At 43.9% G+C, this 8240-nt stretch overlaps 1 pseudogene; it reads right to left on the bottom strand.

Annotated features, from left to right (window-relative positions):
• Positions 1–1045: 1045 nt before the first annotated feature.
• On the bottom strand, positions 1046–1683 carry LOC121837249 (annotated as a pseudogene).
• Between the last annotated feature and the right edge of the window lie 6557 nt (positions 1684–8240).

Below are 8240 nucleotides of genomic sequence, written 5' to 3'. Positions count from 1 at the left end.
AATGCATTAGAATTGAAACTATCGCCTTGACCATGCTTACTTTTCTGGCAATGAAACAAGTGACTGGAATTAAACGAGTTGGTGATATTGCAACTTGCTCTTTGATACTGCAGCAATTGCAAAACAGACTCTGCAATCAACGAGCTACTTGAGCGGCCTATCTATTTCCTCATGCCACTGTCTGGTCGTTGGATAGGTTCCATCATGTGATAAGTATCTTAAGTAGTAGCCGTTAAGATAGCACTCTTCTGCAAAAGTTGAGCGCTCTCGTGGCAGTGTTAAGGTTGGGTGGGTTTGCAGCAAGGCAGTTTAAGGCACTTTTAAATTAAATCTAGGTTAGTTCCATCTGGTGCCACCAACAGTTGCTGATCTTTTCATCAAAGCAGCCCATGAACAGTGATTGAGGCAGACCGGGAGAAACCTTCTTGGCAAGCCCACATGTTCAGATTGACGACTCTGCTGCTATCTGAGGGGTAACATTGTATTTCAATATAAACATTTAATATGGAATGACTAAATCAATGTCGAGAAATATAGAGTGTTGATCAGTATGCTGTGTGTTTATATTATTAAGCATGGAAACTTTTGGTACTACAAGTGAGCTTTTCAAAATCTTTGTATCCCGTCTCTTTCCAGAAACCAGATACAAATGCGTGGCTTCAGGTTGCCGAGGGCTTCAGCAGGAGCTGGCAGTTCCCGAATCGCCTTGGTGCTGTCGATGGGAAGCACATCATGATCCAAGCTCCTGTGAAATCTGGCGGCATGTATTTCAACTACAAGTTATGCCTCAGTTTTCATGCTACATTTTTCGATTCATAGCATTTTGTAGGGATGGAATTCAAAGGATTTTCGTTACTGTCTGTGTTTACATTACCATAAAATACTGGGCAAGCACTCCTCCCTATATTTAGAGATAAATTCCTCCAAAACATGGAGGGGGGCCCTTGGTCGGATTGGGACCTAAATTGAAGGTGGCGTCCACAAATTGGTAACCAGTAAAACAGAAAACGAACAGGCCTGTCTGCATCGTCTAAAAAAAAGAAGTTTATTTAGTAGCACTCATTTTTTCATATGCAAAAGATTCATAACAGAGTGCCTGGCGTTCGCATAATTCGCTGTCAAATCCGCAATAAGATTCTTCGGAGTTTGAGCCAAAACTGAGATCGAGACATTCGGCCCTCAGCTCGTCGGGGTCTTCGGGGACAACGGCGCTGATGTCGGAGAGCCGCTCGTGCAGATCGCCCTCTTCGGACCCGTTGAGTGCGTTCGTGATGCCACTCCTTTTGAACGTACGCGCGACTGGCCATTACGGGGCGGAAGAACACGCCTCGGCTACGAAGTCGAGGACGTCCTGCCATGATGGCTTTTGCAGGTTGCCTTTTGGGGTCCTCTTTTCTTTTTTCATAAAGGCCTCCCAGGTCCTTCAAATACTGGCCTTGAATGGTCTATTCCAGAACACGTCCGCGGGCTGAAGCAGACTGGCGCATCTAGGTGGCACGTACACAACGTTAGTGTCGCACTCCTCGATTGCGTCCTTAGCCACCGGGGTAATGTATGGGCGCCTGGTCTAACACTAGCAGTCGCAGCACGTCATAAATGTTCGGGCCCTATATCCTCCCTAGCCACTCACATAACTTTACGGTTGTCATCCAATCCGTTTTTGGAAGCTGTCACGCAAACGTTCGCTATAGGGATGAAAAAACAAAAAAAGGGGGATAAGCGGAAAGATCCCAGCAAGAGCGCTGATGAGCCTCCGTATACCAGGTGAGCACCTTTTTGCGACTTTATGACTAAGGAATGCAACGAATTGTGAGGCCGCACCTCACAATGCGTAGCATTCCTCATTCATAAAGTCGCAAGCAAAAAGGTTCTCACCTGTTATATGGAGGCTCATCAAGGCTCTTGCTGGGACCTTCCTGCTTGGCTCCTTAAGGATGACGAACGCTGGTAGCTTGTGGCCATAGACGCTGGCTGCCAAAGTAACCGTGAACCCCTGCCTAGTACTGGCGGTGTTGGCATTCCGAACTGTACTGGCTCCCACGAGGTTGTTGGTTCTATTCGCAGGCGTGTCCATTCGAACTATTGTTTGGTCCATGTTTGAGATGTCACGCCGGAGCTTGCACTTTCCGAAGTTCTGTTGTAATAAAACTTTGTACTTCCTTTCCCGCTCGCGGATTATCTTACGGTCCAGCTTGAAATGGTGCAAAGTGCAATACACATTCTTGCCATTTTCCCGATGCCACTCCACGAATTCGATTTTATTCTGCACTGTATACGAAAGCATAGCGAACAAAGACAACAGCTCTTGACGCAGACGAAGAGAAAATCATGGTCGCGTGTCGGGTTTCTTTCCGTCTTGGATTGGATTCGCTTGACTTCATTTTGTTACCAAGCACGGCCACAGCAAAACAGCCCAAAACAAAGCTAAATTATCACATATATTTATATTTTATATGAAAGAATTTTGTTGCAAACACAAATCTAGACAATAGAGAAAAACCACTGCTGAGTTACGGTAAGTTTGTTCGACGGAAACCGAGGGTGGGGGCGGAGGTGCTTATACGATTGTTGCCAAAAATATCCAAATTTTCGTAAAATAGGAGCGGGGTGCTCACACAAGCGAGGGCTCATGCTCCGTATTTTACGGTACATCCATCCTAGTACTTGCTCCACAGCAAAAATATCTTTCCAAAAAAACATGTAATTCTTTTCATTAACACACATATTTTCCTTTCGTGACATGTGGCATTACTTACAATTTTCTTAGCATCTACTAATTACATAAACCCCTGAGCTTGGTACTTATTCACTCGCAGTTAATAATATGCCTACTGGTATAATGCAGCAGAAGGTTCCATGGTGCCTTCTGTAGAAAGTTGCTGCTCCTTTCTCTGTACTTTTCCCAATCCGAAAGGCAGTCAACTGGACCACAAACAAGTTTTTAATGATTTCAGTATAATGCTGTCACATCTGGCTATGGCTCAATTCGAACTGCTAATTGTTTACTGTCGAACTGTTGAAAAACACAAAAAAGATTTCGGAGGTTTATTGTCTCTTACATTGCCTAACATCATGTTTTATTAATTATTTTATCACTACGCACACTGCCCATGAATAACACACCATAAATTTCAGGGGACATACTTCATCGTGCTGCTTGCCGTAGTCGACAGCGACTACAAGTTTGTGGTCGTGGATGTCGGTGCCTACGGAAAGCAGAGCGATGGAGGAGTCCTCAAGCCGTCCATTTTTGGACAACTCCTCGAGGAAGGCCGTCTGGCACTGCCGCGGTATCTACCGCTGCCCAATACAAGGCTGCCTGCACCTTGTGTTTTCGTGGGGGACGAGGATTTCCAGCTCAGGCCGGATTTTTCAGGCCTTACCCTGGACGTGGAGTTGATGCCAAAAGGCGGATCTTGAACTATCGCCTCAGACGAGCAAGGTGACACATACTTAAAGTTCAGTAAGGCTAATACGATACTAGTGCCTAACTGCCAACTTGCCAACCTGCCAACTCCAAGGTTCATAATACTCTCGTGGAGGAGAGGGATTGGCTCCGCACACGTAACCTTGGTGTTTCAGTGAAGCGACATGTAGCTTAATGTCTGCCTTAGTCATCAAGTGAAGTAGAGTATTTCAGTATTGCTTGCTATGTACACATTTAATTTTGCCTTTTTTTGGGTGGTACAAGGTGCAAAATGCCTTGATTTGATGGGTGTAGGTTTGTTTGGAGCCACTGTATATATTCTTGAAGAAAGGAAAGTAACGCAAACTCGAACGACATCTCAGCAACTAGTGGGGATAGCCACCAAAGATCCAACTCTGCATAGTAATGCAAGAAAACTTCAAAATGTTAATGCTTTACCATTTTCACGTCAGTATAGTCTTCAAGAGGGTAAGACCAGTTCCGATTTTGAAGAGTCTATTATTTTAGCATTCCGTCGATCCCTCCCATTAAGTGGATTACATCTGGAGTTTTTGTTGCGGAAGACGAGAAAGAGGGATGCTTTGTCAGCAAAGCGCGTGCATCAAACAATTGCGTTACTCTGCTCCCTCTAAGGGCACGTACAGTGGCGCTAGGTTTGTTGCATGCCATCACTCTATAAAACTGTGGTGACTAGGTGAACGCCATGACCATTTATTGGACGTAGTTGTCGTACACTTCACGAAAAAAACAAAGTGAAGAATGCTTGGGCAAGCCACAAAACTCAACAAATCACATGTTCCAAAAATAAAATCTTTCCAGATTTTGTATTTGGATCAATGTTCATGATATAGCTGCCGGGGCGGTTTCAAATTTACATACCAACTTAGCGAACTTTCAACAAAACATATACACTCTCCTCTGCATTCCGATGTTTGTCACCAGCTGATTAAAGTGCCACCTTTTTCGGATGATGCTGCGTGTCTGCATCGACAGTGGATGCAGCATGCCAAAAGACTCACACTTCAAATAACTGGTGACGAACACCGGGGAAGGAGGTAAGGGTTCAGCTTTTGCAAGAACGCATCTAATAAAAGTGCCTAACATTGTTACCAAAATGTGGAGTGGTTGTTCTGAGGCCTTTTAAATTCAAGAAACCTGACAATAAAAAAAAAGAATAAAAAAAAAGAACGGCGACTTTTGTTTGCAAGTCTATTGCATGGAATGCATTTCCTAAGAGGAAAGGATGGGCGGGTAGGTGTGGCTATGTGAGGACGGATAAATTTCTAGAATGAGAGTTTTTTTATTATTATGTATTCCATGCATTAAAAAGAGCAAAGGAACCTTTCCAGTCTTGTAATGATGCAGTTGCGAAACATACAAACTTTTCTAGTAATTACTATGTACCGTATTTGCACGATTCTAACCCGCAGGTATATGTGACAACTAATTATTTGAAGACACTACCGATTCTTACGCGCGCATAAAAAAAATTAATGCTGAACACCACAATCACCACAAAATGGTTGATTGCACTAGTTAATTCTTGAGTCGGATGACAGTTTTTGTTCACTTTGCACATATGGTCGTTCAAAACTCTACACTCCTTGGATCCATTTCCGAACGTGATTGTAGTGTGTTCTTGAACTCGATCAGCTTTCACCCCGCAATACCATGTGGTTGCCATCAATAATCCACCGATTCTTGTAAAACGTGCGAGTGCTCTTCTCTGATGCTTGTGTCTCATGGAAAGAACATTGCACTGCTGTGCGCAGCGAAATGGAAGCGAGTGACGCCATATGGATAGCTTTTGCGAGATGAGCGACTCGCACTTCGGTTCCGCAACGCTTGTCGCTGCTAGTAAAACAAGCATGTTGCACGTTACATGAAGAAGCGTTAGGTTAGATCAGTTGGACAGGCTAGAGAAACACGAGTTCCCGACCTCAGGAGCAAACAAACAGCCAAAAAAAGCCGTATGCGCGGAGACGGCGAGACAAGCAAAATTACAACGGAAGTACGCTGTGTCTATGGCGATGGGGCTAACCGACCTGCACTAGTTTCTTCTTTAAAATTTTTCCTAATCTTGAGCTTTGATTGTACCATGCACACAATTTTGAACAATCGTAGAGGTGAAAAAAGTGTGTTAGAATTGTGCAATTACGGTCTGCAATAAAGGAAAAAAAAAGTAGCTGCATCATAGTCGTGCCTCACTGCACAACCGAGCTATGCTTAAACTGTACTCGTATTAAAATACACTTCATGGGGTGCGGGGCTATTCGAGAGAAGTCAGAAACTCTAGGAAATTTTAGGGGCAGACTAAGGAACCATGCGAGTTTCTCTAAACACGATTTGAGAACCCACAATCTGCGATGTAGTACCTTGCACCGTCTTTTGATTAAAATAATTGTTTATCTTGTCCAGATTTTTTCGGGGTCAATTTTTTACTTCCAAATTCGAATGCAAGCATTTTAAACTGTATTCCTACCCTTTGGAGAAACTTTGGGAAGGTTTGTTTGTATGCTAATATGTTTTAATGGGGTCAAAGTTGTGTGTTACATTGTCAAGGCTAGCATAGTTCCACAGTGCTGAAGGCCCCACACCCTGTATGACTGACAGCAAAGGAAGGGGAGGGGTATACAAAAGAAAGTTCCCTTCGCTCTTTCTCCTCGGTGATGCTCATCTGTTGTAACGCAAGTAAACGAGAGAGAATAGAAGGGCATAATGTCTCTACCTTCCCTTTCTTTTTTGTTGCCCAGCTTTTCTTAGGTCACTTGGAAGGCTTGGCCTGCCTCGCCCTTCAATCCAAAAATAGGTTGTCACCAAGTGTAGATGGGACTTGAAGAAATGACCTTGCTCTTTGCTTTGGTCACACCTAACAGGAGATGTGCCGAGAACACCTTGGAATCTTGGTGACTCGCTGGAGGATTCTCGAGAGGAGGCTTTCAGGGAAAACCCGCAGAATGCAGAGGAGCTAGTGAAAGCTCTCTGCGTCCTGCACAATTTTCTCATGAGTCAACATGCGGGAGACGACACATACTGCGCTGCAAGCTACGCCGACTACGTCAATGCTGCTGGACAAAGGAAAGGCGGCCAGTGGCGCAAGCTCCTTGTGCAGCCACCGATGCAAGTGGCCAGAGTTCTAGCTCGGAGCTTTGCCCTTAGGGCCCGCAATGTCAGAGAGTTTTACATGCAGTACTTCAATAGTCCTGGGGGTAAGGTTTCTTGGCAAGATGCTGTACTGCAGCGCTAAGCAACCTGAAGGCTCAGGTTTGCCCTTTGGGCCATGTTCATTCTTTTTCTTTTTTTAATTGCAATTTTTTATTGCACTGTGCGATGCAATAGACCCTTTTACCAATTCTGTGCCATCTAACAGCGGTGTTTCAAAGCTACATGCTGGTTGTCATTTGTACGGCACGGCATATCGACCTACAGATAATGAGATATACCATTGTGCGGTGATATCCTACAGTTAATATCTATAACTAATGTAATGATCCCTAGATTGGTATCAGAAACTCATTGGTTAATCTAAAACGTTGATTTATTCTACATTATTCAGTAGATCGTTCTCATATTTTTCAATTTCGCTTCGCCCTTCTCGTCGTCGTCGCCGATCTGATCCGAATCCACTTCAACTGATATTTGGAGTTAAAGGTTTAGTTAGATTCACTTTGCTGTGCCATTTGACGCTATGAAGACGAGTAATTAATGAAGTTGGGTGATGTAAAATCGTCATATACATATATATTGAAGCCACCGGGTTTCAGAGTAGGTCATCTAGCAGTAGGGGTAAAATATATCATTGCAAATTCAACGAGCTCAGTTGAAGGGGGCTGTTTTTGTCTTGGGATTTCGCGCTCGACATACGGCCTTGTTTTTTGAGGTGTATTGAATATTTCTGTAGTCCATTCACTACAATTCTTCCCACTTGACACTAGTTAATAATCTATTTCTTTATTATTGCCTGTGCTGCTTTCTACTACCAAAATCTTTTTTTTTAATTTTGTAATTGCAACAAGCAGTTCCCCTTTTTTATGCTATTTATTGAAGTAATGTAAAACATTACATCACTTTTTGCTCCTGCAAAGATCTGTTTTTACTGGGGTTCCAATGTTGGTCTCAAAAACAATTATTTTCAAGTCGAATAAATAAAATGAAATGAAATGGTCAGGAAAAGATAAAAAAGCTGTAGAAGCTCGAGCATTGTTTGTATGTTATATTGTGGTGTCATGTATAAATATTATGCTCTTCAGTGAAGTGTTGAATCAATGGAATGAGTAGAGGGATTGAACATTGAAACACACATGCGCACCTGCTTTTCTCCTATTGCCACGAATGAACAGGCGAGGAAACAAATAATAACTGGGCAAACTGAAAAGTTTAATGAGGCGGACTTGTGCCCAAAACAACAGGGAAACGGGATAACAGCAGAGCGTCGCGGGCATCGAAGTCAGCCTAACCGCAGAGTCGAACGCTGGGGCGAGACTGACTCCACTTGCCTTGCAGAATCTCTTATGTACTATCGTGGACACTGTTAGCTATAACACGGCAGCGGCGGCCGTCCCGTACCCCCAGCGCCTCATAGCAGGCGCCGTCCGAAACTCCGCGCATACGCCGTGTGGCGGACTCGCTCTTCCCATTTGTGAGCACACCCTCACTTTGTCGTCTGCTAGGCGTAGAGCAGGCGATGCCACAGTGCTGCTCGTCTGGTACCCTCGCAATAGCGAACTTGTCTCAAACTCATTTTCAACCGGTGATTTTTATTGGGGCAGATTGCAGAGTCATTGGGGCACATTCCCGTTTGAGTCTTTTTTTT

This window comes from Ixodes scapularis, unplaced genomic scaffold (genome assembly GCF_016920785.2).
Source record: "Ixodes scapularis isolate PalLabHiFi unplaced genomic scaffold, ASM1692078v2 PGA_scaffold3__209_contigs__length_174095766, whole genome shotgun sequence".
Taxonomy (NCBI): domain Eukaryota; kingdom Metazoa; phylum Arthropoda; class Arachnida; order Ixodida; family Ixodidae; genus Ixodes; species Ixodes scapularis.
Note: the sequence above shows the minus strand (reverse complement) of the source record. Positions and strands in the feature narration are given on the sequence as shown.